Source organism: Cervus canadensis, chromosome 9 (assembly GCF_019320065.1).
Source record: "Cervus canadensis isolate Bull #8, Minnesota chromosome 9, ASM1932006v1, whole genome shotgun sequence".
Taxonomy (NCBI): domain Eukaryota; kingdom Metazoa; phylum Chordata; class Mammalia; order Artiodactyla; family Cervidae; genus Cervus; species Cervus canadensis.
In genome coordinates, this window is record NC_057394.1 from 12364530 (window position 1) to 12391294 (window position 26765).

Below are 26765 nucleotides of genomic sequence, written 5' to 3' on the forward strand. Positions count from 1 at the left end.
AGGTTTTGTTTTAATCTGTAAAATGAGGCAGTATTATACATCTCTCTCAGGGCACATTAAATTAGAAAAAAAAATTAATGTTTTGAAAGTAATTGTCAAAGTGCCTAGAACATAGCAAGAGCTTTAAAAGAGTTAGTTCCCTTCTTCTGCTCTATTCATTATCTGTTATTTAACCTAGAAATCAAAGAAGATTGTGCTGCTCTGTGGATCTGGCCCTGAATTCCCAATTTGTTTTAGTGGAGGGACATAAGCACTTGTTCACTTTCTTTCAAAAACAGAGAGAGAAATGACTACAAATTAAACTATAACAAAACACCAGAATCCCATCTCACAGGGCTTATTCCTATTAACAGCCCCCACGCCCACCACCTTGGCTCACCTAATATCACTTTCAGGAGCAAGGCGAGAAAAGGAGAGTTGTAAAATCATTTTGTTTCCTCAAGCTTAGAAAACACAAAAGTGCATTTTATATAGCTACCTTTAGTCAAGGCAACTGAATTTTTCCCTTAGGGTTTGATTGAGTTAGGACGGTTCCATGGATACCACCCTTGTAGAAAGAACTTTCAAGTGCTGGATTTTGGAGACACCCAGAAATTTAGTGTTACCTGCGGCATGCAAATTACGATTTTCTTGCGGTCTAATCCGGAGAGGATGGTTGTGAGGATTCCAACTTTGCAACACCTTGGAAGGGCCTATGCCAGACTAGCAAATGGAGGTCACTCAGGTCTCCTCTCCCCACCTTCCTCATCCATGGCAGGCATGACCAATTGATACCAGTGCTTTTCCCCTGTGAGCCTACACTTGGCACTCGAAAATTTCTCAAAACAAGTTTCCAGGCAGGCAGCCACCACCGGCCGATCAGAGTTCCCTTGTGAGCTGAAGCCACCCCCAGACTAGGCTAAAGGTTACCTTTGAACTACTTGTGAAAAACAAGGGCAGAGGGTGCGTGCTTGCTGAATAAATGAACCGTCTTCATGTAATTCTAATGGGAATATTTACCCTACTTGCGAGCACAAACTTCTCAGGCATTTCATTACCATTCATTTATTCATTTAGATGTAAATACCCGGAATACTACTTATAAATCACTCTTATCTCTTCATTAATAAGCACTTCTTAAGAGTCATTATGAGATAAAATAGTCTTGGCCGGTTCACACTGCTGTTATGTCGTTATAATTAAGAAAAGTGTACATCTTTATGAGTAGTCTCTAATTCGGGCTCTTCAGTCATTAGATTGAAATGAATTTTTATTATGTTTCAATTTCATTTTCTATAGTAGTGGATAAATGGAAGGCTACCTGGGGTGCCTGTCACCCAGATAAGCTTCTGTTTTTACAGGCAGTGGGAAGATGTACCGAGAGCTGATTTCTTCAAAACAAGCACTGCAAAACAAATGTCTGATTCTTTGGCCAGTGTGCATCAGTGGCAAAACAAACAGGCCATTATATCTGTGGCAAAGAATGAGATTGCAAAGTCAGTGAGGAGCAAGGCACATTATCAGCTGGTCTACATGGTAAAACAAAGGCACAAAAGCGCTGTTAATACACGAAAAAGCCAAAGTTTCACGGTTCTCAGTGAACTTCAATGGCTGGTGGGATCAACCTGAATTTAAGTTGACTTGTCTCTGTTTAGTTTCCATATTTTCCTTACCAGACGGCATGTTTCCCTTTCTGATCAGGATCTACTCAGCAGTATTACTGGGTTCTGGCCTCTTTTTCTCTCTGTCTCTCTCAATTTGTTGCTCTTAAAATGATAGCCTGTGTTTATTCAGGATTAAAAAAGAAAAAAATCAGCCTGCTTGAAGCACGAGTAAACTTAAATTTGCTGCATCTATTTTCACGAGGGCGGTTTTTCTTGGGGCGTGTGGTAATATTTGAAAGAAAGCAAACGCAACTGAAGAATCGCATTGGAATTTTACCAGCATTTCTAGGACCTAACCCTGTAACGCTAAGGCCTTTAAACTATGAGGAATTTTGAAACCAGCATTATCCAATGTCATGTGAGATGAACTGTGTTTTTTTTTATTTTGTCATTTTGGGCCAGCCGGGAGGGCAGGAGAGAGTCTACACCGCGATGGAGCAGAAGGGTGCAGTTTCTTTTCTTGCATTTTTGACGGTGTGTGGAGAACAAGTAGGCATCTGTAGAGAAGCTTCACTTTGACTCTTTCCCCTGCTGCTTCTGACGAATGATAACAAAATAAGATCTAGGCTGCAGGACAAAAATTTCCCTAAATAGTTAGCCCTATCCATGCTGAATAAAACAGCCTCATTTAGGGGCATCCATATAATACTATTTGCTGGCAAAATAACTGTTTAATTCATGTGTTTTTCCCCTTGGAAGGTGGGAGGAAAGAGGCAAAATGAAACAAAAACCTCACTGCCTATTAGTTTTAGTTTCTAGATGAGCCTTGATAAGCCTCAGAAGCCACTAATTAGAAGGAGCTCATAATGAGGAGATGGTGACAGCCTTCTCCCCCTTCTTTACTGGCTGTCATTGGATGCTTCCTACAAGGCCCCCATTCAAATGTCTCTTCTTGGGAAGTCCTTCCCGGCCCTGTTCCCCCAACCCCACTGCCCCAGAAAGACACTCTTCCTGCCCACTGTTCCCCCTGCTAGCTTGAGTCCTCTTGTCCTTGATGTTGACCTTTATGATGTTGAGTCTGGTTAGAACATAAGCCAACTGAGCCCAGGTGCCAGGCTAACACCTCTTTCTAGCCCAGCACCCAGAACAGCATCTGGGTGCTCACCTGGGGTCTGCTGATTGATGGACGGACCAAAGAAATAAAGGACCCGAGGGGTAAAGAGCAATTGCTAAGGAAATTTAAGGGCCTTAATTTTCCGTTCTCCACAGTGAACTGGAAATCCATCTGCCTAAGGTGCAGTGAAACCTGATGTATTCAAGGAGCACTGGCCTGTGATCCACTTTCTCTCTCACATCCACTGTCCGCACCTGCTTCCTGGCCACGGCTGCAGACAGTCACGTGGGGGAAGATGGAGGAGAGGCTGCCTGAGCTTGTGCTAAAGCTATGGGGGTTGAGGCGGAGGCCAATGGCGACCCCTCCAGAGGAGCGCATCCTCTCAGCCAGGGGGAGGGGGACTGGCCGGGCGCTGGGCATGGAGCCCTCCTTAAGTCTTCTGTCATTTCTCATTCCACCAGCACCTGCGTTATACATGCCACTTACAGTAGCATCTCACGGACTCAAGCTTGACTGTACTCAAAGTGTCAATCAAATAACACAAAGGTGAAAAAAAAAAAAACAAGTCCTGCTCATTCCATGCCTCTTTAACAACCCTTAGGTGCCCCACTCCACCCCTACTTCAGGGTCTCCAGGGACCAGGGAAATTCCTATTTCCTATTGTTTACTGGAATGACTGATCCTCTTCTGGACACCAAAGCCCTTGAGTACTGGGAATGCCATATATACATCTATGTTCCCCATGGGGCCCAGGACAAGCACCAGACAGGACCAAGCTGTATCCTGCGAAATCAAAAGCTCATGGTCAGGACTGTAGTTCAGATGGATGACAGCAGGCTGCAAGGCTGCTAATGCTACTATTGTCTAACAGAGGGGCCTGAACTGATCAAGGGACCTCATCCCAGTTGGCCTGATCCACCCCAGGGAGCCAACAGCGGCCTTGTGGAGTGGAGGTGGCCCTGCAAGGCACAGGCTGTGTCTCAGACAGCTGATGGACCCCGAAGAATGAATGAGCTTTACCCATGTGCCTGCTCCCTAGGTTCTCTTATCTACAAACACCCAAGAGCATCACGAGAAGCATGGGAAATACCGTCTAGGCTTCCAATGATATGTTTTGTAATCGAAAGTCCTACCCATTTTTCACTGTGGCCAGCCCTGGGTTGAGAAAGACACCTTCTCCGGGTTGTGGGAACACACGTCTTTCCTCGAAGCTTCAGGAGGCGTCGGAAGTGTCCTGAATCAGGCAATTTCCTTTCTGTGGAGCCCCATGTGTGCACACAATGAGAGCTCATTTCCTCCTATTGGCTTTTGTTTGAACCATTTCCTTTGATATGGGACGTCTTCCGCTCTCCTTCGAAGTTATCTAAATCCAGGCATCCTTCTCAACCCGGGGCCCCTCCAATTGGAGTCAGGCCCAGTTGGTCTAACTCTGATGGCTTTTCCCTCCACAGATTAAGCAGTAAGTGCCTGGGGCCCTTAATCCAAACAGAGTTACAGTCAGATTCTCCATTGTGCGCTCGTGTGTGTGTGTGTGTGTGTGTGTGTGTGTGTTCAAGATGTGTATGCGTGTGTGTGTCTTAACACCTCAGTGCGACTGCTGGCTATCAATCATCTTTGTTTTGCTTGCTTTCTGAAGCATCTGCGGACAGGCACACAGTTGGCTTTTAATCAGTATGTTCTAAGTAGAGAGAATGAGCCTCTTGAAAATGATTCACAATGAACTGGAAGATTTGTAGATATCCTGAGCTGAAACTGAGACTTTCTATCCCAGAGTATCATAAATTTCTCTCTGCATTCCACCCCCACTTTTAAAATTTCTTTTTCACTTTTCTGTTATTGCTCCCTGTGTATAGATCAAATGGACTCAGCTCCACACTTCTCTCCTCCTGTCTGTGTGTGACCCAGATCTCATGACCTGGAGCACCAGCAAGCACCTAACTTGTGAAAATACTTCTGCTGTTGATGTCTTCTCAGTGGGAAAAAAACTGGACATGTGACACTGAGCCTTCCAACACAGGCAACTGGGTCACTACATCCAGGAAGGAAGGAGTGTGTGGTTGCAGGAAACACCTTGGAGAAATCTCTGCTTATTTATTCTCCAAGCAACAAAGGACCATCCTTTCCTCAGGGACCAGAGGACCAAAATGGACTGGCAGCTGTTGGGTGTATATCTGGGTCTCAGAGGAAATTCATTTGCTCATTCATTCATTCCAAAAGTGTAAGATCAGGAGTTTGGTCATGTGGGCCAGTTACCTTCTGTCTGAATGACCTAACAGCAGCCTGAGTGGGGACAGAATCACCTTTATCTTTGCCGAAACATCTCAAGGCACAGGCGATCAGGGAGCTGGGCTAAGAGCTTCACAGTATGAAAGTTCTCGAAAGTGGCCCAGTCCTCCCATTTTCAAAGCAAAAACATTCCTTTAGTCCACGGTAACATGCTCCAATGTCTTATCATCCCTACCAAATATAAGTCTTCCCCAAAAGTCTGGTATAGTATTATTTTGTAGAATATAAAGCCTTCTTGCATTTTGCTGAGAAAACAGTGAACTCCTGGTGAGTGATAGCAAGACTTGGAGAAACTGCAGAAAAAATCATGGTGAAGCCCTACTCTTTCCGGAATTGTATAGAGGGTCTGTAGCATTCACTGGAGATTAGTCCCCTCTAGCTTTATGTTCACCCAGAGAAATCTACCCAAATATTCTGTACTGAGTGTTTATTCTGTGCAGTAGAGAATAAACCCAGTTCTCTATGTGTGTAATCTATAACTCTATCCATCATCCCGAGAAGTGGAAATGACTACCCTCATTTCAAAGACGAGAAAACAGAATCAAACACATTTTTTAATATGCCTGAAATTGTGCATTTAGTCTGTGGTCTAGCCAGAATATGAACGCAGGGCTTGACTTCTCTCTTAAACCTTTGGGCCAGGAGGTCTCTCTCTCATTTGTGTACAAATCACTCTGTGGTCTTGCAACAAATGCTGATTCCTGGGTCCCAACCCAGACGTCTCAAGTTGGAATCTCAGAGGCTGAGGCCTAGGACTCTGTTATCTGTTCTTTTAACAAGCTTCCCAAGAGTCTGTGCAGCCGGTGAAACCAGGGTTTGCAGTAACCAGTAAGGGATTTTGAGATGCGCTCGGAAAGAACAACCTCTTTCTTCTCCTATGGACAGAGCTGGGTGGGGCAGTCCATGTGGTCACAGAAATATGACCTTGTCCCAGCGGCTACAAGAGCTCATTCTGGCCTGGACTGTGGGCATGTTTATCTTTGACTTAGTTTTCAAGTGGCCCTCAAGGGCGAATAAATAGGCCAATCCATTTTGTGAGACGTGCTGTACATTCCGTGCAGCTGAATGTAATCAGAAGGCTCTGTCCTACAGCAATTAAGCAACTGAGACTTATTTTAAAAGTTAGGGCGCTCCAGATAACTTCCTGGTTGATGCATCTCACCCTTGATATCTCTCTGTTGCCTTCATCAGCAGTACCTCTTCTCTGATGTTTAAATGAAAAAAAAAAAAAAAGAGCTCTGGCTGAAGGGGTCGAGCTTTAGCTGGCCCCTCTTCAGTACTAAAAGACAATTTCATACAAATGTACACAATCTCTGGTGGCGGGGGGCGGGGGATGAATTCTCTCTGCGTCTGTGATAGAAACTTCTGGGTGTATTTGGGTGGATGATAGACTATGCATTTTTGTAAGTACGACTCACGGTTAATAATCATCTCTAGAAAGGGCTGTCTCAGTTAAAAAATATTTCACTGAATCATGTCCCACAAACATTTATTGAACACCTACTTCTTACCAGACATGGGTTTCAACTGCATGGAGGTTGCTCAAATAAGGAGGCTTCAAAAATACTCCACATGTGAACATCTCTACTGACAGACTGTGATCTTGAAAAAGAGTGCTAGGCCCATGAATTATCTATTTGCTGAACCCAGTGAGATAAAGGGAACAGCTAAGAAGAACGACTAAATAACAAAGGAACAACAAATAACATCGGCGGGGCACTTTAGAAAGCAGTGGCCGTCACTGTATTTTAGTTAAGCTTTCAATGATGCAAGGCTCATCTTTAATTAATAATTGGGGATCGATGCAGTGTGCTGGCATCACCCCATGATGGTTGCTTTGAATAAAGAAAGATTCATTTCAAGGCAAAGGTCTCTCAGAGTCTCCCTGGAAAAGCATTTAAACCTCAGCTTATACCTACCTTCCTTCAAACATATCTGATGATTTTCCCCTTTCCTGTTACAGCAGGATCAGACCTGTTTCTACACATTTTCAAACACTATTACTCCCTGGTGGTCTCAGCCTGTCTATCCACTGCAGCCTCCTCTGGCTTCAAGGCACACCAGGTGTCATCTGCCTGCCCAGCCCCCTTTCCCGCGAACAGACACCCTCTTATCTTAACCCTGTTTCCCCTCTGCTTACTTCATCTCTCCTTTGGCTGCTCTAAATCCCCCACACCCACTCCCTGGATGTTTTAACTTTCCGCTCTTCTGGTTCCTTGCTGATCAGCTGCCCGGTCACCACGCTCCAAAAATGCCTCTTGTGGCATCTGCCTCAGTACTCATCTTTCCTGAACTTTGTTTAGGATCTGGCATTATCTTCCATTCTCATCTGGTCTCAGGATGATGAACAGTGATACACATTCATACTGTTATCATTGTGTTGAGTCAGTCATTCAGTCATGTCTGACTTTGTGACCCCATGGACTGGAGACTGCCAGCCTCCTCTGTCCATGGGATTCTTCAGGCAAGAATGCTGAAGTGGGTAGCTATCCCATTTTCCAGGGGATCTTCCCAACCCAGGGATCAAACCAGGGTCTCCTGCACTGCAGGCAGATTCTTTACTGTCTGAGCCACCAAGGAAGCCTTGCTATCACTGTTATCACTGATCAGTGTTATTTTTGGGCAGAGTGAACATCCCAATCTCTTCTCACAGACCTAAAGGCAGCTGGAGATGTCCACACAGAGGCCCACACACCTGTCCCAAGGAGCACCTGTCCTCTGAAATGCTCTTCACGTTGGATTTCTTTGCCTGTGGGAGTGTGTCTAGGAAATCCCCTCAACTGTAAGCATTCCCCAAGCCTGTGCTATCACCCACGCTCGAGATCACACTTGCTTCCTTATGGGATCTCAACTCCTTTTATGAGCCCAGCTACGGCTCCTCTGTGGATGAGTCCCAAATGACACGGAGCTCTGCACTCCATGACCTACGCTTCCACGACGACACTGCAGCTTCACTTCAAGCTTCCGATGATCCAGAACCATCTCCTTCCCTCCCCACTCCTTCTGCGGGGTTCTCACTGGCATCACGAAGGTTCCTGCGACCTCAGTTCATGGAGTCCTTGCTTCTCCCTCGGCTTCCGTGAGTCCTTTCCACCATCTTAGGATGCTGCCCCCGTACCCGGACATCACCTCCCACATTCCAGCTCATGCCTCCATGACGCTTGGGTGCCCGCAGTGCTGGCTCTAAGCTGTGCTCACAGAATGACCCCCTCAAGCAGGGTCTCACCCCATCACTCACCTGCTCACAAACAGTTCACACTCTGAATAAAGTTCAGAATCCATAGCGTGGCATTCAGGGTCCTTCAAACATTTCAGCTGTGCTCCCATGAGTACTTCCTGGACTCTGCCCCCTGCTCCGTGGACACCGGCCTGGGCGCTCCTCGAGTGCATGCACCCGCGTCTGGCCCTTCCTTCATATGCCCAGCAGAGGCTGTCTCCTCCAGGAAGCCTTCCCTGACTCACGTAGGCAACAGCTAATCCCCTGGAAAGGCACCTTATACCTCCCATGTGGCACGGATTACCTTCACCGTGAAGATTTACTTATATATCTTATCTGTTATTCTACAGCATAAATACCATGAGAAAAAAGGAAATGAGGAACACCAAAGACCTTGACCTTACACACAGCATTCTTTTTCTCTGCAAATTTTTCTGTCACCAAGAAAATTTCACTCAATAGAATACATGTGCCCTGGCCAAACAGGTGAAGACTAAATTAACAGCGATCCGCTCTCTCCCCCTGACACTGGGGCTTTCACACTCTGCGGGGTACTTCCAGTTACCTTGTTTCGCCAGGTCGTCACAAAAGCCCTGAGATGTGGCATGGTGATCTTCATTTATGCCAACCAGGAGATCAAAGTTCCAAGAGATCTGGTAACTCCTGTTCATCCTAACTAAGTAAGGGAACCCAGGATTCCAACTTATGTTAACAATCCACAAGCTCTGGATCCTGGCTACCCTCAGCCACCCTTATTTATCTTTTGAGACCTGCAATCCCTTGAAAGGGCAAAAGGCACTGTCATCTGTAGTCCCCAGCATGTCCCTTTCTTCCACTAATCTTGACTAACAAATAAGATTTTTCAAAAAGTCCTTGAAGCAAAACTTTCATGTGTTTGTAAAAAAAGCAAAAACAGGGAGAGAAAAGTGTACATAACAATGTGCACCATGACAAAGTGGCCTTATGATTACAATTTCCATCATGATTATCATCGTTATTATTCACTGATGATTTCAAGTTTGCATTTGAAGCATTAACTTCCACTGGCCAAGGAGTAAGACATTATATGGCTTCACGGTTCTTGTTATTGGTGGAGACAGAGCCTCATCTTGGAAGTTCAGAAGTTTAGGAGAGAAAGAGGTAAGGTGGGGAGTGTGTGTTAGTTGCTCAGTCATGTCCAACTCTTTGCGACCCTACGGACTGTAGCCCGCCAGGCTCCTCTGTCCATGGGATTCTCCAGGCAAGAATACTGGAGTGGGTTGCCATTCCCTTCTCCAGGGGATCTTCCCGACCCAGGGATCAAACCCGGATCTCCTGCATTGCAGGCAGATTCTTTACCATCTGAGCCACCAGGGAAGCCCAAGGTGGGGAGATGTTGAGTGGAAATAAAAGGAAATAGGGGGACCTTCTGACTAGTTCTCCCTTTAGAACAGTGCCAGACAACCAGCTACATTTAAAACTTTCTTCCTAAAGGCAGGAAAGACCAAAAGGCCTCACCCCTTATCCTAAGTGTCCAGCTTGCTGGATTTTCATCAGCTGAGCACACTGGATAATGCACACCCAGATTGGGCAATAACTCCTAGCAGGACCCTGGATACACCTTTGGCTTCTCTTTCCGTCATATCTTGCTTTCCCACAAAGGGTGAGCCTTCTCCCTCGCTAGTCATGTCTAACTAGCTGGCTACAGCTGAAGTCAACCTTTCAACTGTTCTGGCCAGGACAGCATGTGTTTTTTGAGAAACCTTTTTCTGGGAACTTCCCTATCGATGCAGTGGCTAAGACTCCACTCTCCCAGTGCAGGGGGACCAGGTCCATTTCCTGGTCAGGGAACTAGATCCCACATGCCGCAACTAAAAAGGTCCCACGTGCTGCAATGAAGATTAAAGAACCCACGTGTTGCAATTAAGACCTGGTTCAGCCAAATAAATAAATACTTTAAAAAGGGGAGAGAGAGAGAGAGAGAGAGAGAGACCTTTTCTGGCAGCAATTGCCATTTCAAAGTAGAAAAAAAAAAAAGTGTGTGAGGGAGTAATTTTGTGTGTAGGAGAAAAGTGTTTCTAATTTTCAATCCTGAAAATGTGAGGGGAAGAAGGAAGATGTGAAGGAGGGAAATAAGTCAGTAGATGAAGCCTCTCTGCTTTCCCCATTAGAGGCTGGATGCCTTCCAGCGACGTGCCATTTTGAGAAAGGAAGCACACAGCATCGCCCGTCCCTACCTGCTGGAGCAGGTCGGCTCCCCCTTCCCAAGCCTTCGGATTCATGGCTAGGTCTCCGATCATTATTTCCTAGCACAATGTTCACTGGAAGCCTGATACTGTATTGCACATATGGTTTTGATTTTTTTTTTTTTCTGGTTTTGAACCAGAGCACAAGATGGAGAGTGTCACAAACCTAACTCCAGGATTTGCTGGTTCTGCCAAACTGTGTAAGGGGAGACTAACTCCAGGCTGATGCCCGTCCTGTGCTGGAAGCTTTGGGGGGCCTGGGAGGACCCACCGATCATGGACTGCTGACCTGATACGGCACGCGGGCCATGTCAGAGCTTCTTGGTGACTTTCTGCGCTAGAGGAAAGGATCAGAACTTCAAATAAAAATCCACAGCCGCAGAACAATTAACTCAAGACCCAACATGTATCTGGCTAAGGGGACGGATATTAACTCGCGGATCCCCGATGTTTGAATCGCAACCTTCCCCAGCCTCCCATCTTGAGCGGTTGGCCCATCGGTGTTGCCAAAAACCACCCCTCCCCTCAATGAATTTCTCTGATCAATTATTTAGTGTGGTCTGGGTTATACAACATCAGCTTCACCCTGAGGGGGAGCAAATTTCATGCTCCCTCGTGGTCAGCTGGAAAATTTGCAGTTTCAATTAAAAAGGCAAATTTTCAGTGCAGCAAAGACGGTTGGCTGAGTTTAAAGGACATTAGTGAAACTAGTAGTTAAAAAAAAAAAAAAAAAAAAGCAGTGTTGTGATGGAGTAGGAACCCAGGGACCTCCAGGTTAAATATCAACCTGGGAATTTTCCTAAGAAAAACTGGCGGGCTTATCTCCCCTCAAGTTTTAAAGTCTTAGAACAGGCCCTCTCTGGGCTTTCTCTAGATGAAGCCTGGTCAGCTCATTGGGAAAATGGTTTACCAATCTCCCTCCTTCTCTTTATTTGCTCAGGGCGGCCCTGAGTAGGCCTGGGCAGAATGGAGGGAGTAAATCCTTCCCGCTTTCTCCTGCTCGAGGAAGGAGGGCGGGTTAGTGCAGCCTGCTGTCGACGGGAGCTGGGATTAATTAGTTCCTTCGGTGACCTTGGCATCTACCGAAGGCTGAGTGTGTGTCTAAGCCGCTAAGGACCGTGCTGAGAGCTGCAGAGAAACTTGGGAGGGCTCGGAGCTACTGCTAAAATGATCACCTTTCTGTTGTGCCAAAGACAAACACAGCAAAACAGAATCCCAAGCCAGGTACTTTACCTCTGAAAAGTGCCTCAGTGTGGTGTTCAAACTGTGTATCTATCATTCTATCATCTATCCATCAATCTAGACCTATCTATCTATATACATACACTAATCTATATCTATAGCTATTTGTATATACATTTATCTATATTTTTATCTACCTATCTCTTCTGTGTATATAATTATTAATCTATATAACCATCGATCTACATTTATTACCCTAAATCTATATCTATCTGTATCTGTATCTTTATTAATCAATATCTAGATCAATGTGTGTGTGTGCGCGCGCACTTAGTCGCTCAGTCGTGTCCAACTCTTTGCGACCCCATGGACTGTAGCCCACCAGACTCCTTTGTTCATGGGATTCTCCAGGCAAAACAACTGGAGTGGGTTGTCATTTCCTCTTCCAGGAGATCTTCCCGACCCAGTGATCAAACCTCAGTCTCCAGCACTGCAGGCGAATTCTTTACCATCTGAGCCACCAGGGAAGCCCCATCTAGATTAACAGATGTGATGTATTATATAGAGTGTGTTATCTATATATTAATCTAAATCTATCATCTATCTCTTATCTATATTTATCAATCATTCTATGGGTAGTTTTGCAGGTCAATGCCCAGGAACTCGCCTGCTATTTCAAGAGGTGCCTAAAGACCCCCATCGGAACAGAAATCAATTTTCAATCATTCCATGCCATCGGGGAAGCTGACTGTCCCTCCCCCATCCTGCCCCTATCCATCAGTTTTTCCCCACTGCACTCAGGCTTGAACAGAGCTGAGGGAACATGGAGAACCTCACCCCTTTCTCCCCTACAGCTGGTTCAAGGTTCAAGTACAGCAGCGATAAGGCTCACCAATATGACAGAGCTGCCAGAAACACTGCGGGTCTTAGGTTGCATAAATAAAAGTATCACTTCCTGAAAATAACCAGCGGCGCTAACCGCTCCTATCGGAGGAAGCTTACTTGTCTTTAACTACATGAAGGGGCTCACCCGCTGACGGGGTATTTGACTCTCGGGGGGCATCCCAAAGGCCTGAACACGGGCTGAGCAGTGGAGGGCTTGGGGAGTCACCTCGCATCTCAGCACAGGGAAGGATTTTATACTGAAAGGTTGTGGTCTGCATGCATCATGGGGTCGTGATCGCCGAGACGGATGAGCCGCAGTTAGAAACTGCTGGGTAGCACCGCGGTGGAGGGTAGACAGGAACCCCACCAGCTCCTTCCAACAGGGCACCCCACTGCTTTTCATCTGACGTTCGTGGGTTCTGTCAGCTGTGTGGCCCTCAGAATCGAGGAAGGTGTGCAAAGCTGCTCCACCGACTCTCACCCGTCTCCCTTCGGCTCCCCCTTCTGACACCTGAACACCCAGGGGAACAAAGACGCGGTGGAAGGAGCAGGTCCCAGAAAGCAAAGAGTTAAAAAAGGGCAAAGCTCTGCGTGGGTCCCACAGCCCCAGAGGCCGCCAGTCCCTTTGATCCTGCCTCTTAATTGCAGCTTAGTTGCAACAGGGGACTTTGAAGAAAAGAAACAAGGAAACTCTGGAGATAGGGTTTGTTTTGTTTCCTGAGGGGATGGTCTTTGTGGTGGCTGCCAGGAAGCTGATACTGCAGGGTTCAAATGATGGGCTTCCTGAGGCGGTAAATAAATCATCCTTTCCCCCAGGTGAGAGCCAGGTGTGACCAGAACCCTAGAGACGTGGGGCCTCCGTATGCCATTTAGTAGGGATGCCAGGTACAACCCTGGCAGAGAGAAGAGGCCACGGGTCAGCTTAGGAGCCTGCAGGGCAAGACAGGAGAGCCTGTTACATGAGGATGGTCAGGGGATGCAGCCAGAGAGGAGGACCACGCATCCTTTTGGAGAACGGGTGACCTGCGTGAGTGGAACAGCCCTGCCTGGAAACGGAGACACTGATGGAAAGGCAAAGGGTCTTCCAGGTCCTCAGAGCATCACTGATTCAAGGGACACGAACTTGGGTGAACTCCGGGAGATGGTGAGGAACGTTCATGGGGTCACAAAGAGTCGGACGTGACTTGGCGACTCAACAACAGCAAAGTCCAGGTGGTAAAACCACAACAGCACAAATCACCTCACTTTTGTACAGACCTCACCACTGCACATTATCCACTGACAGCGTCTGGAGGACACCTCGGCCAAGGTCTTTCCTTAAGCTTCTTCCTCTGCACGTGCGCACACAGACACGGCGGAAACTCGGGGTGAGGAAGAGGAGTTCACTGTGAAGTTCACTCTTCACAGCGTGTCACGGAGACGATGCTCCAGCGTCCTGGGTGATTTCCCAGGTCCTCTGTGAGGACTTGATTCATGGCTAACGCTAAACTCATGCTGGAGCAGCCTGCCAGGACTTGCCTGTTTGCGTGTTACTTAGCCGTTTAGTGAATTCTGCTAATGGTTCATGCAAACGGGAGAGAAGTTTTTCTAAAGCAAATCCCTTTTTTGTTGCTACCCCCAGAGGAAGTGCCGTTGGAAAAGGTCTGGGTGTTTGGAGATGTGCCAACTGGACTCTCGGCCTTGCTCTGTCGCTTGTTCATGTGTGACCTTGGCAAAGAACACAGCCTCCTGGGACTTCGTTCTCTTCATAAAAAGGTTTAACTGACTTGATGCACATAAAGCTCTCAGCAGAGGGCTTGGCATATAGTAAGCACTCAATAAACTCAATAAAAACTTGGTGCCTTTTGGCCCTCAAAGGTTATTGGGTAAATTAAAAATGCATAAAAGTACTGGCCATCTGTGTGTGGACTAAATGGGCAGTTGGGCAGGGCAGACTTCCTCTAAATCAGGTTAGCAGGACTCCTGGCCCAGGAAAGAGGAGGCCCCAGGCTGAACAAACAGAAAAATGAAGCCCTCAAGGGCAGGAAAGAAAGACGGACATGAAACAAGACCTCAGACTGTCCACGGTCAGGCCTGGATGTTCACTGAAGCCACCATCTAAGACAGCTGCCATCTCACTTAATGTCTTTACTCATTGCACACAACTTCAGAACCAGCATTTTTTAAATGTTAACTGCACATAACACTTCCTCTATACTTTTCCTGTTCTTTGGAGGGAGAACCAGCATTATCTTAAGGGAAATGCTGAGTTGGTCAGGGGTCCCCAGACTGATCCACTGAGGCCGTCGGGCCTGCAGGCTCTGGCTCTGACCACCATCAAGAGGAAAAAGTCTATGGCTGATTTTGAACATGGATATTTGGTAGGAAAAAAAAAATATCTCTGGAGCAGAAGTGTGAACAGACACACCAGCCTCCCTGGAGGCGGTGAGTAAGTCTCCTAGGGAACTGGTGAGGGTCTGTGTCCACAAAGAAGAGACAGCCATTGCGGGCACGGGGGCCATCCACAGACATCGGCTGCTGTGACCGCAAAGATGCTGGAAACGCCGAAGGGCCACCTTCACAGCCTGGACCATAGCAGCGTCGTGGCCAGCCTCGTGGGACAGGCTCAACCTTAGCTCCAGTCTGAGCCCGGGCAGCCTGGAAAGGCCTCCTGTGTGGAGGAAGCAAGTCCCGGCCCTCAGCCCTGCAGAGGCTCCACAAAAACCATCTCAGACTCAGAAATCCACCACCATCGATGTTCATGCCAGCAAAGTGCTGTAGAGCCTTCCGGACGAGCCATGAGGGTCATCTTCCTCACCTGGGAGTTTGTTAGGCATGCAGCATCTCAAACCCCACTCTGGATCAACTGGATCAGACTCTATACCGTTCCACTTAGATCCCCAGGGAAGTGGTGTGCACTTGACGGTCTGAGGAGGGCTGCTCTGGCTTTCTCATGGTAGGCACGTGGGTCCCTTCTCATTTCTTTAAAGGCAGTCCTTACGGCTGATTCAACTGAGACCTTGGAGCCAGGAATGAATGGACCCTGGGTCTTCAACAACAGGGAGCCTAGTGTCCAGCGGTATCTCCAATCACTCTGGAATGACTGTCCTAACCAATTAGACCCTCAAAATGTATATTTTGAGATACAGATGCATGCATGTTGATAATTGTCAGTTTTAAATGATTTCTTTTGATTATTAGTGAAGACTCACTCTAAACATTTAAGTGTATGTGCGTGTGTGTGCGTGTGTGTGTGTGTTGTTTTTGTTGCTCAGTTGTTAACTCGTGTATGACTCTTTGCAACCCCATGGACTGCAGCACGCTAGGCTTCCCTGTCCTTCACTCTCTCCCTGAGTTTGCTCAAATTCATGTCCATTGAGTCGCTGATGCTATCTAACCATCTCATCCCAATGTGAAGAGCTGAGTCATTGGAAAAGACCCTGATGCTGGGAAAGATTGAAGGCAAGGACGAGAAGAGGGTGGCAGAGGATGATATATATAAGATATACATGATATATATGTGATATGATATATATGAGATATGAGATATATACGTGTGTGTGTATATATATGTATGTATGTGTGTATGTATATACACACATACATAGGAGGAGATTCTCTTTACCCGTCTGGTGTTCTATTGCTCTCACCATGGCAGTGAGCTGATGTTTGCCTCCAGGAGGGCCACGGCCTGAGCACTCACGTCAGAGAGGGAAGCCACGGCAGGACAATATGCCCGGAGCCGTGGAGGCTGTGCTTACCAGGTATGTGCTTAACCGTCTCAGTTACTCATTTCTGATAGACAGTGTTGCTCCTTTGTGGGTACTTGTTTTCATGGTTCTTTGCTACCTCTTGCTCTCTTCTGGGCCCTGGCAGTCTCCCCAAGGCTCATCCTTGGTCATCGGCCTGCCTCCACTGATGCTCCCTTCTTCTTGGACGTGGTGAGCACTCCTGGCCTCCACGATGGCTTCCACGGGTGTGTCTTAGTTTACATTTGCAGCCTGGTGCCTAAGCTTTTCTCCATTTGACGTTGTCAGATGTCTATGGATGACCCACTTGGGTGACCCATCATTAGCTAAAACACCATGATCAGGACTCAAAACTCATCCTCTCTCCCTCTCCTGACCCCATTCCCACTGACCGGCCCCCTTTCCCACCTATCTCTACTTTCTGTTGGGATCCACGGATATTTCTCCTGCCAGAAACTGCAACGTCGTTTTGGCTCTTCTAAGTTCTCACCAGTCTCTGCTATCCTTCAAGACACCTTTTAGATTTGCCCTTTCTCCTCCATTCTCCCACTGCTGTTCTAATCCAACTCCTTTCCCACATGACGTCTGAAATATTGCAGAAGTTTTCTGGCCGGTGGCATCACTTGTTACAAACTTTCTAACCTCTGATCTGATCTCACAAGCTCAATCCTTATAAAGCATTAGATGTGATGTTAACAAAAATGAAACTCCTACACCTGGCTCTTTGAAAAGTGAAAGTGAAAATGTTAGTCACTCAGTTGCGCCCAACTCTTTTGTGACCCCATGGACTGCAGCCCACCAGGCTCCTATGTCCATGGAATTCTCCAGGCAAGACTACTGGAAGTGGGTTGCCATTCCCTTTCCAGGTCTCCTGCATTGCAGGTAAACTCTTTACTGTCTGAGTCACCACAGGGCTCTTTAGTTCTTCCATATTCTGATTTTCTCTGACTCCATCTAAACTAATTTCTGGGTGGGAGGAATTGTAAGATTGGGATTGACATATACATACTGTTGATACTACGTACAAAGCAGACAGCTAATGAGAACCTACAGCATAGCACAGGGAACTCTATCAATGCTCTGCGTTGACCCCAGTGGAAAGGAAATCTAAAAAAGAGTGCATATGTGCATACAGACAGCGGATTCACTTTGCTGCACAGCAGAAATACAACACTGTAAAGCAGCTACACTCCAATAAAAATCAGTCAAAAAATAAACTTATTTCCCCTACTCCCCAATATTTAATCCCTGTTCTTCAAAGTTCAGTTCTACACTGGCCCTCACATCAAGCTGTTCCTCCTTGAGATAATCTTCCTTTCTCTAATTCTGACTACTGCCCTCCCCAAACTTTTTGGATCTCATCCCGCTGGTGGTGCTAGTGGTAAAGAACCCACCTGCCCGTGCAGGAGACATAGAGATGTGGGTTCGATCCCCCCTGGGTTGGGAAGATCCCCTGCAGGAAGGCATGGCAACCCATTCCAGTATTCTTGCCTGCAGAATTCCATGGACAGAGGAGCCTGGCGGGCTGCAGTCCATGGGGTCACAAAGAGTCGGACATGACTGAAATGACTTAGCACCCAAGCATGCCACCCCATCAGAAAAATACTTCTTTCTGTGCAGGAACAACCATTATAAGGTTATCTACTTATTTTAAAATGTTATACTTGCATAATAATACTAATATGTTTCATACATTATGAAACATACATGGAAATTGACATTTTAAAAGGATGAGCTAAATAATATATAAGATGTTAAGTTCAACTGTTTCCTTTCCTCACCGAGGGAATGATCTGACCCTAAGCTTGGGGTGTAGACATCCCATTTTAGAAACACTGATCTAGACAAAGCATATTCAGAGCCAGAGGACATATCTCTTCTCCTTGAAGTCTCATCTACTTCTCCAGCCCAAAAGCAGTTCTACCTTCCTGAACTCCCAGAAAATTTTAAATTATAAGTAGTAAATCACTGATAATAATATACACTTCACCAATACTTTTTAGTTGATTAATTGGAGCTTGCATCTGAGATGCCAGAAATTTATAGATTTTTGAAAACAATTCCATATCTTAATTAAAAACATACTATCTTCCCCAAAATTGCTTGGGTTGGGCTCTAGTCCACATCACAACATCCACTGCAAGAAAACTCCAAGTCAGACTGCAGTGTAATTTCATTTAAAGACTATTTTATCTCATTAAATATCATTTGCACAGATCCCCATAGTTTTGAGGATCAACTTTTCCATTTTTTGGTTAGTGAGATTTTTAACACATGGCTTAACCTCAATCAATTAACTGAAAACGCAAGTTCGGTTTTGAATTTATAAGATGGGGACAAAAGGCCGTTAAAAGATATATGATAAGCATAAAAGCAGAAATGATATATGACGTAAGATACTGCTAGTGTTATCATACCCATTTATTTAGGTATCATAATGTAAACTATGTAAAGTATACCTGAGATTTCTAAAATAATAAACCTCCTCCTTTCACCTTGAGCTTTCATTTCTTTCTGCAGATTATTTTTATCTTCTCAGTCTTAACTGCTCAGATGAATAAACATAGTGCTGTCTCTCTATAGGACTCGGAGGTATGATCAGGTCTGAGTTTAAATCTTGGCTCCACCAAATGCTAGCTGTGGGATCACCGGCGTGTTACAGAACCTTTCGGAACTTCTACTGGTCAGCGTTAACTTTGCAGTTTGTGCGTGCGTGCCAAATCACTTCAGCTGTGTCTGACTCTGCGACCCCGTGGACTGTAGCCCGCCAGGCTCCTCTGCCCACAGGGGTTCTCCAGGCAAGAATACTGGGTGGATTGCCATTTTCTCCTCCAGGGGATCTTCCCGGCCCAGGGACCAAATACACAACTCTTACATCTCCTGCCTTGGCAGGTGGGTTCCTACCAGCGCCACCAGTTAGGGAAGCCCTAACTTGGTGGGGATAACATTAATTCATGGATGTCCTTTAAGGTTCAAAATACACAAGATACGTGTGTAAAACAGCTTATAACACTTGCCACTAAAATATTAATTTCTGCCCCCACCCCTTTAACAGGCTTAAGAGAACTCAATGAGATGCTCTCACAGGAAAATGGAGTACTTTGAATTTTGCTTTCATGGCTGACTTTGGTTCTTCTCTGACCTGTAAGCCACTGACAATGATTTTGTGAATTTTATGTTCTAGAACACCTTCCTGCCAGTCACAGCCAGGCTCACGCTGCGACTTTGTGGCTGGGTTGGGGCATGCAGCCAGGGTACGGTTTTGTTCCCTAATGCCTTCTGAGCAGCCAGAGCTGGGAAAGCGAAGCCAACCATCCGCCCCTCCTGTTCTGTGGCCGCACCTGGCTCCCTACTGTACTAGTTATAAATGCCCTTGTCCATGAAAGCATCTGAGGACACGAGAGAGAGACGTGCACACATGTTCCAGGGGCACTTGTAAGTTTTTCCTGTTCTTCAAAATTCAAATCAATTAAGCACTGAAAAAAAAAATCAGTGAATAAAAGTTTTAAAAATCCGGTTTATAACTCATCTCCGCCAGGAGCTTTACCTAGCATGTCCCCACAGGAGTGCTCTAATTTTAGGCTCCCAGTTTCTAAACCTAGATTTGAACTGTCAATTGAGATAAAGTCTGTGAAAGACCTTCGTAGAAGGTACGGACAGGTACATAGGCTAGCCATTCTTCTGAAAGCATCTGTGTGCTGATCTGTGTGGCTCGGTGCTAAAGAATCCAGTGCAGGAGAGGCAGGAGATGCGGGTTTGATCCCTGGGTCGGGAAGATTCCCCTAGAGAAGAAAATGGCAACCCACTTCAATCCTCTTGCCTGGGAAATCCCATGGACAGAGGAGCCTGGTGGGCTACAGTCTATGGGGTTGCAAGGAGTCGGACATGACTGAGCGACTGAGAACTATTTTTATCTTGTCTGTAAATGTCTTGTTTCCCAGTGAGAACGGGCTGCACGCTGCTCAGGCCCGGGAACCTGTACTCTCTTTGGTGTCTCCTGATTCTTCCTGCTGTCCTCTGAGGTGGCTGAGTTGGTAAAGAATCCACCTGCAATGCAGGAGACCCTGGTTCGATTCCTGGGGTCGGGAAGATCCGCTGGAGAAGGGACAGGCTACCCACTTCAGGATTCTTAGACCTTTCTTGTGGCTCAGCTGGTAAAGAATCCACTGCAATGCGGGAGACCTGGGTTCGATCCCTGGGCTAGGAAGATCCCCTGGAGAAGGGAAAGGCTACCCACTTCAGTATTCTGGTATGGAGAATTCCATGGGGTCGCAAAGAGTCGGGCATGACTGAGCAACTTTCACTTTCACTTGCGCTGCCCCAAAGTTTTTCTGCGGCATCCAGCTTGCCTCGATGCTCCTAGACCTTAGAACCTGCCTATGTTCCTGCCAGGACCCATTGCTAAAAAGAATTCTTGAGGCTCACTTACACTGTCTTCTCTGAGCTCTTCCCAAACTGGGTTCCTTCCCTCGCAGCTTTTCAGTGCCCAGAGAATTTACATTAATTTTGATGTTAGGGTGAAAAACAAAACAAAACCAAAATTTTGTGTTTAAAAAAAGAAATTGATTTTTTTTTTTTTTTAAAGTACCTGTGCTTTTAAAAAAGGACAGGGTGGGGGGGTGTGGAATTTTAACTCTCCAGGATCAGGAATCAGGTTTCCTGGCTGGTATGGGGACTGTGAGATCTCAGCCACCCTGAGGCTCAGGAGTGTGGGAGAGGGGCTAGGATTTCCTCTGGCTGATTGACGGTTGAGGCTTTCAGATGATGAGCCCATGTTCCCCAGTCGTTTCGGGGCTGACTCTCAGCTTGCTGATACTTGGGCGATCGCTCTCAGTGGCCTACTATTTTGGATTTGGATGGCAGCATTCTTGTATGCCTGTTCCTCATCTCACATCATTATGTATTATTTAAACAATATTATGCTGAGAAATACAGCAGAAGTGAAGAAATTACAGATAGATATTTAAAACTCAAAATTCCTTCTCTTAATCCTCCCCCAAACACCAAAACTGTCTCAAAACCTACAATTAACGTCTAATGGTTAACAATGTGAAATTAACATTACCCAATAAAGTTATTATTAAAGTCTTTGAAACTTACAATTTTGCATCGCTTCTTTCTGTCCTGTATTTTGCACATACTCAGAGGCAGGTATTAGGTAATTGACTTGTTCTAACCAAACAGCAAAAGCCAGAAGAGCCAAGAGGTGTTTAATAAACACTTGTTGACTGATTGATGGAACACATCGACCCAGGATCTTGGAGACAATGCATTCTTTGTCTGTGCGCTAAGGTAACATCGGTGGGTCCATTTTTATTATCAAGCATTTCTGCCATATTGAAGGGAGCAAGCCAGCCAAAAACTTAACCATCAGCAATGTGGCTTCTGCTCACAGAGGACACCCTCTCTTTCTTTCGCACCTGTGTTCACTCTCAGCAACAGAGCCAGGCCCAGCTTCCGCTCAACAATGCTGAGCTATAGAGGCACACGCCTGACGCAGACCAGCCATGACGCCACCCTGGGCTCCTCACCATGAATATCATCACAGCTACAAGTAACCTTTGCACATATTAAAAAAAAAAATCCAACAAAAAACAAACATAACAACTATGTTTAACACTATTGGAGAAAAAAAAACCAGTATTGCAACTAATTTACAAAGCCCCACCAAGTCTTCCTGCCTCCTTCTTCTGCAAGAAAGCAGAGCATGGACTACCAAGTTTCCTATTCCACACATGCACATCTGTGCCCACCTGGTTCATTTCAGAAAGGATGGCCAGGCACGTGACATCTTTACGTCTCTTCACAGCCACTTCTCTTTCTTTGCTGGGCCTTCAGGTTGGGGCTCAGGCAGGTTTTACAAGAGGTCAGTGTCCGGGCCCCTGTGCTGCTCTGCCCTCCAGCTTCTGCCCTGGACATCCAGCTTTCTGGGGACTCGGCTACAGGCTGACATTGGTTGGTGCCTCCCCCCTCCCACCTTTCCACAACACCCCTCACCCACCCAACCCCGCCCACCTGCTCCCCAGAGAAGATGGCTTTCTCTGCCTGATACGGCGACCGCAATGGCTTGTGACCCACCGGCTCTTCTGCGCTGTACCTGGAGCTGCTCAAGACCCCAAACTCCGTTTTCATAACCAACATGCCCTGCAGGTGTCCCACCTCCTCAGCAATCAGCATCCTTTACCACTTCCCACGGGAGCCACCTCCTTCTATGTTGAGGACATGTTTTGTCATTTTGGAAAATGTAAACAAACCAGTATGCCTTTCCTTTTTTTTTTTTAGTCTAGTTGACATACAATACCCATCTTTTCTTGTTATCGGCAGGAAGAAAGGAAGAGAACACACGCAAGCATGAGCCTCATCGGTCCCCCATAAGGAATTCTCTTTAACCCAGTACCTAAAACCTCTCCTCCCAGTTCTTGCCTGGAATCGTGAGTACCTGATCTCCAGTCTCTATGGCACGCCCCGAGCGGGACTGGCTGGTAGCCATGTGATATTGATTTGTTTTTACCATAGCAACAGCAAATTAAAACAACTAGCAGGCAGAAAGCAGGCTGTTAACCAGGGACGCTACACAACCAGTAGATTTCACAAGCGTATTTTTCTCCTCTCCTCTCATTTTCTCTTACTCCACTTGCACACATTTCCTACCCAAGTCAAAGCAAAAAGAGCACTAAATGCTTTGGGTACTACAAGGCCTGTGTCTGAAAGGATCTGGTCTGCACAGCTTCTAGTAATATTGCACAAGATCAAAGGAGAACACGCACACAAGCGCTGCTCTGATTTTCTTGGAAATTATGTCGTGGTCTGAGGATGAATATCCCTAGAAAATTTTACGTGAACGTGAAGTACAGTGAAGGGCTCTGTATCCATGACTCTGTATCTTAACACTGTAAGGCATTTTCCACAGTTTCATTCATAGGGTAGTTTTATCCCTTTTAACTAGCTCACTGTGTCAAGAGACAAACAACTTTTTTTTTTTGGGTGCAAGGTCAAGGTCTCTCAAAATGCTAGAAGTATAAAGGGAAGTGTAGCAAGTATTAATCAATTCTATTAAGGGAGAGAAAAAAACTGAGATGGGTGCTTGTTAGAGGCTATACAACCCAAACAGTCCTAAAGAGCGTGCAAACTAGGGCTGGGAACTCCCCAGAACTCCAGGCTGTTCTAATGGAAATTCTTTCCCCGAAAGGCTCCCTATTAGAAACGAACCGTCCCCGGATTGCTGTAACCAAGGCTGCCACTTGTGACATGAGGCGAAGCGCCTGCCGTACCGGACCGCCCTTCCCTGGGTCCATCGACCCTAGGGCATGGTGATCTTTCTAGCAGAGGAGCTGATCCCACCATCACTGCCAGCTGTGAATTTGGTGGCATAGCCCGGGTCCTAAAGAGAGGCCCTGGGGGAAGCTGGCAACGGGGCCCCTGGGTGGTGATGTCCGCCCAGGTGCCAAGAGACAGGCTGAGCTGAGGGGACCGAGGCCTGAAGCTGAGCCGGTCCACTCCCCGCCACAGCCGGAGCACTGCCGACAAACGACCCGCCCGACGTGAGCAGGCAGGTAGGAGGAGATGCCCTATTTCTGCTGGAGAATCGGTTCAGGATTTCAGAAAGGACGGGAAAATGAAGACATAACTCAAGACCTGCCAAAGAAGAGTCCGAACGTTCCTAGCCAGGACATAAAGAAATATTCCTCTCCACGAGCTTGAATAAAAGAGCACACAGCAGAAAATAGTTGGGAGATGACGTCAGAAGTTCTGGGCGAGTGTCCTGCACTTCTCCTTGAAAGTAAAAACAGTGGGTCTAGAAGAATCTACGTGGCATTGCCCTTATTTAAATGAGGACTTCCACTGCTCCTTACAAAACAGACAAGCTGGCTGAAGAAACTTCATCTTATTTAGAGGCTCTAAGAACCTCTTTATTATTATTATTATTATTACTACTTTATTATCCTCACAATGCACATATTATTCAGTCAACAAATATCTTTCCACTTAACCTTTGTCTTTTTCAAAGGCCAGCGGTGTTTCTTGAAGAACATTCACCATGGTAGTGGTTAGCCAAGTCAAATTTTTTTTTTTTCTTCGCTTCAGTGCTTGCTAACTATTCTAAAAATGTTACACATTTATTGTAAACATATGCTTCCGAGGCCTAACAAAAAAGCACAGTTTCCTCATGCCTGGCAGAAATTTAAAACGGAAAAGGGCAGAAAGAATTCTTTAACAAATATATCCTTTCCTTCTCTTGGGCCAAGTGTGTTAAAAATAAATCTTCTCCATCATTTCTCACTGCTGCTTCTCGGCAAGAAAGTTGATATGGTTCGGCACAGTGAAAACACAGCTTTAAAAAGCTAGCCTGCCCTCATTAAATTATTCTGCTGGCTGTGTGTTCTCATTAAAAATGCATAAAGATCAGATAATTGCAGTAAGCATTATTAACCCAGCTTTACTTTTGAATATAATGGTTCCACTTTTAAGCTGGAAACAAAGGCTCAGACATGCCAGAAAAAGAAATGTAAACATTGAACTACAGTATCGAAAACTTGTCAGAAAGCTACCTCTAGCTGACTTGTTAAAAATGTGCTTTTGAAACTCAATTAAAAGCCATGGCATTGGAGAGCTAGGTAGGTCCCTAATATCCCATAAGTCGATGTATTTTTTCTTTAAAAAACATTTCATCGATAATTCTTTACCAGGAAGTATTCTCGCCCCCCCCCAACCCCCTTAATCACGAGCCTGGTTTCAAATCGTAGGATCAACGTAAACTTTATTTATTCGGGAGCTAACTATGGCAGTCTGAAAAAATTTTTTTCTAGAACCAGAAAATAAGAATGCCCCCAAGAATTCAAATGGTTTCTGTTGAGTAATCAATGGTCCTATTCTTTGAAATAAAAACTCATTTTATGCTTCACCCCAAACAGGCGGCAGAGATTCACGCTTGGCCATTTCTTTTTTTTTTTTTTTTTAATCAAAACGTTACGTAAAACTCCAGGGTCCCCCCCTGCAAGTATTTCGTTTGAATTAGTGGAACCCGGTTTCCCTGGCTTCCTGAAGCAACACACACGGAATGCAGCATACTGCAGCAAACTCTTCAAACATTCAGGGGGGGAAAAAAAAGGAGAGGCGGGGGGACGATTTCCCTACCTTGTTTAGCTCTGTCTCTCCTTCTCTGTTACAGTAACCCCAGGAACATCTGGTAGAATCAAGCGGCCGCGGTTTCTTCGCTGCATCCTGAGGAAGAAATTTCCATGTAAATAGTTCTCATTCCCTGCTTATTGTACTCTGGGAGCCGTCTGCCGTATCTGGAAAATTTTGCCTTCAGATGATGAAGCAAAGACAGTCTAAACTCTGTTGCTCTAAGCTGCAGCCCTTCCTTCCGACAAATCCCTCCCCGCCGCGCGCAGCCAATCGCCAGCCAGTTCGTCAGCGCTGCTCGTCTGAACCGGGCGCTCATAGGACGACGGACACAGCAACACGGCACTTGCGGTGTGTGAAAACAGTGCATCCATACTGATGAAAGAGGAATTTCCCTCTCGGAGGAAAGCAGTCAGAGCCCCAAGGCAAAGTGGCACATCATTGGCAGAGCAGAGAGAGGGGGCACCTCCCCGAGAACACCCTTTAAGCCTAGCCAGCCCAGAGCCCGCGGTAGCACTGCCAATACTTCGGAAAACACAAAACTCGGGCAGATTCAGGAGACCTCCAGGTTGTGCATGAAACTGAAGTCGTTATCCCATTGGACAAAGCATCTATCTATCTATTTTTTTAAAGGCAAACAATTCCGTGTCTGCCGTGGAAATGAATACACCTTGCAAAACATTTGCATCTGATTTTCACTAGTGAGGAGGAACGTGTTAACCCAAGTGCATGGTCAAAATTCAAAACAGGCTTGTGTCCCGCACACAGTTTTCCTGTATAACATCTGTTAGGGCAGTGCTTAATTACTGGAGCCCATATACCTTTTCTCTAAGTTTTCAGACTCCTGGGGGCCTTCAATTGAGGAATTCTGAACAATAGAATTGATATCTCTGCTTCACCCTTGGCAGGCCCCCCTGAGAGGATTAGGTGTGCCGTCACCTGACTCTAAGTTTCCTCACGTACCACTTGATAAATACCGTGCATTGGTCCATATTGTCATTAATGAAGCAGCCATTAACCAGAGGCTGTTTGCTATTGGACACACTTGTCCCGTGATCCTAGGGTCACCATCAGGTGCGACCCCACAAAGGATAATGTGGAGGTGCTGAAGTTCCCTGAGATAAAGCAAGAAAGGAACAGAAAGGTTGGTAAACGTTATTTATTTTCCCCAGTCAATGTTACTGTTTTGATACACACACACACATATATATATATGTATGGTGTTTAGAAAACACGAAAAGTATACATTTTCCTTCCACTAAACACAACATTTTGAATTTTTTGGAAAATCTGTGTTATGATTACAAAGCTAGTCCAAGGCAGGAACAAAGCCCCATTCGTCTGAAAGGTTGAATCCTTGGTACTATTGTTTATAAGTGATTGTTCGCTGCATCTGTGATGAAGTGACAGTTGGAGTGG

General features: G+C 46.0%; 1 protein-coding gene across 7 annotated transcripts in view; it reads right to left on the bottom strand.

Moving 5' to 3' along the window:
• The window catches only part of MBNL2 (muscleblind like splicing regulator 2), a 164822-nt gene extending 139236 nt beyond the window's left edge, over positions 1-25586 (bottom strand). For 2 of the 7 annotated variants that reach the window (XM_043477896.1, XM_043477897.1), the window contains exon 1: positions 25356-25586. The gene's annotated coding sequence lies outside the window, so the exon portion shown is untranslated. Of the gene's footprint in view, positions 1-605; positions 842-25355 lie in introns of those variants that run through there. The other 5 variants (XM_043477894.1, XM_043477900.1, XM_043477899.1 and 2 more) reach the window with 4 other exon arrangements.
• Between the last annotated feature and the right edge of the window lie 1179 nt (positions 25587-26765).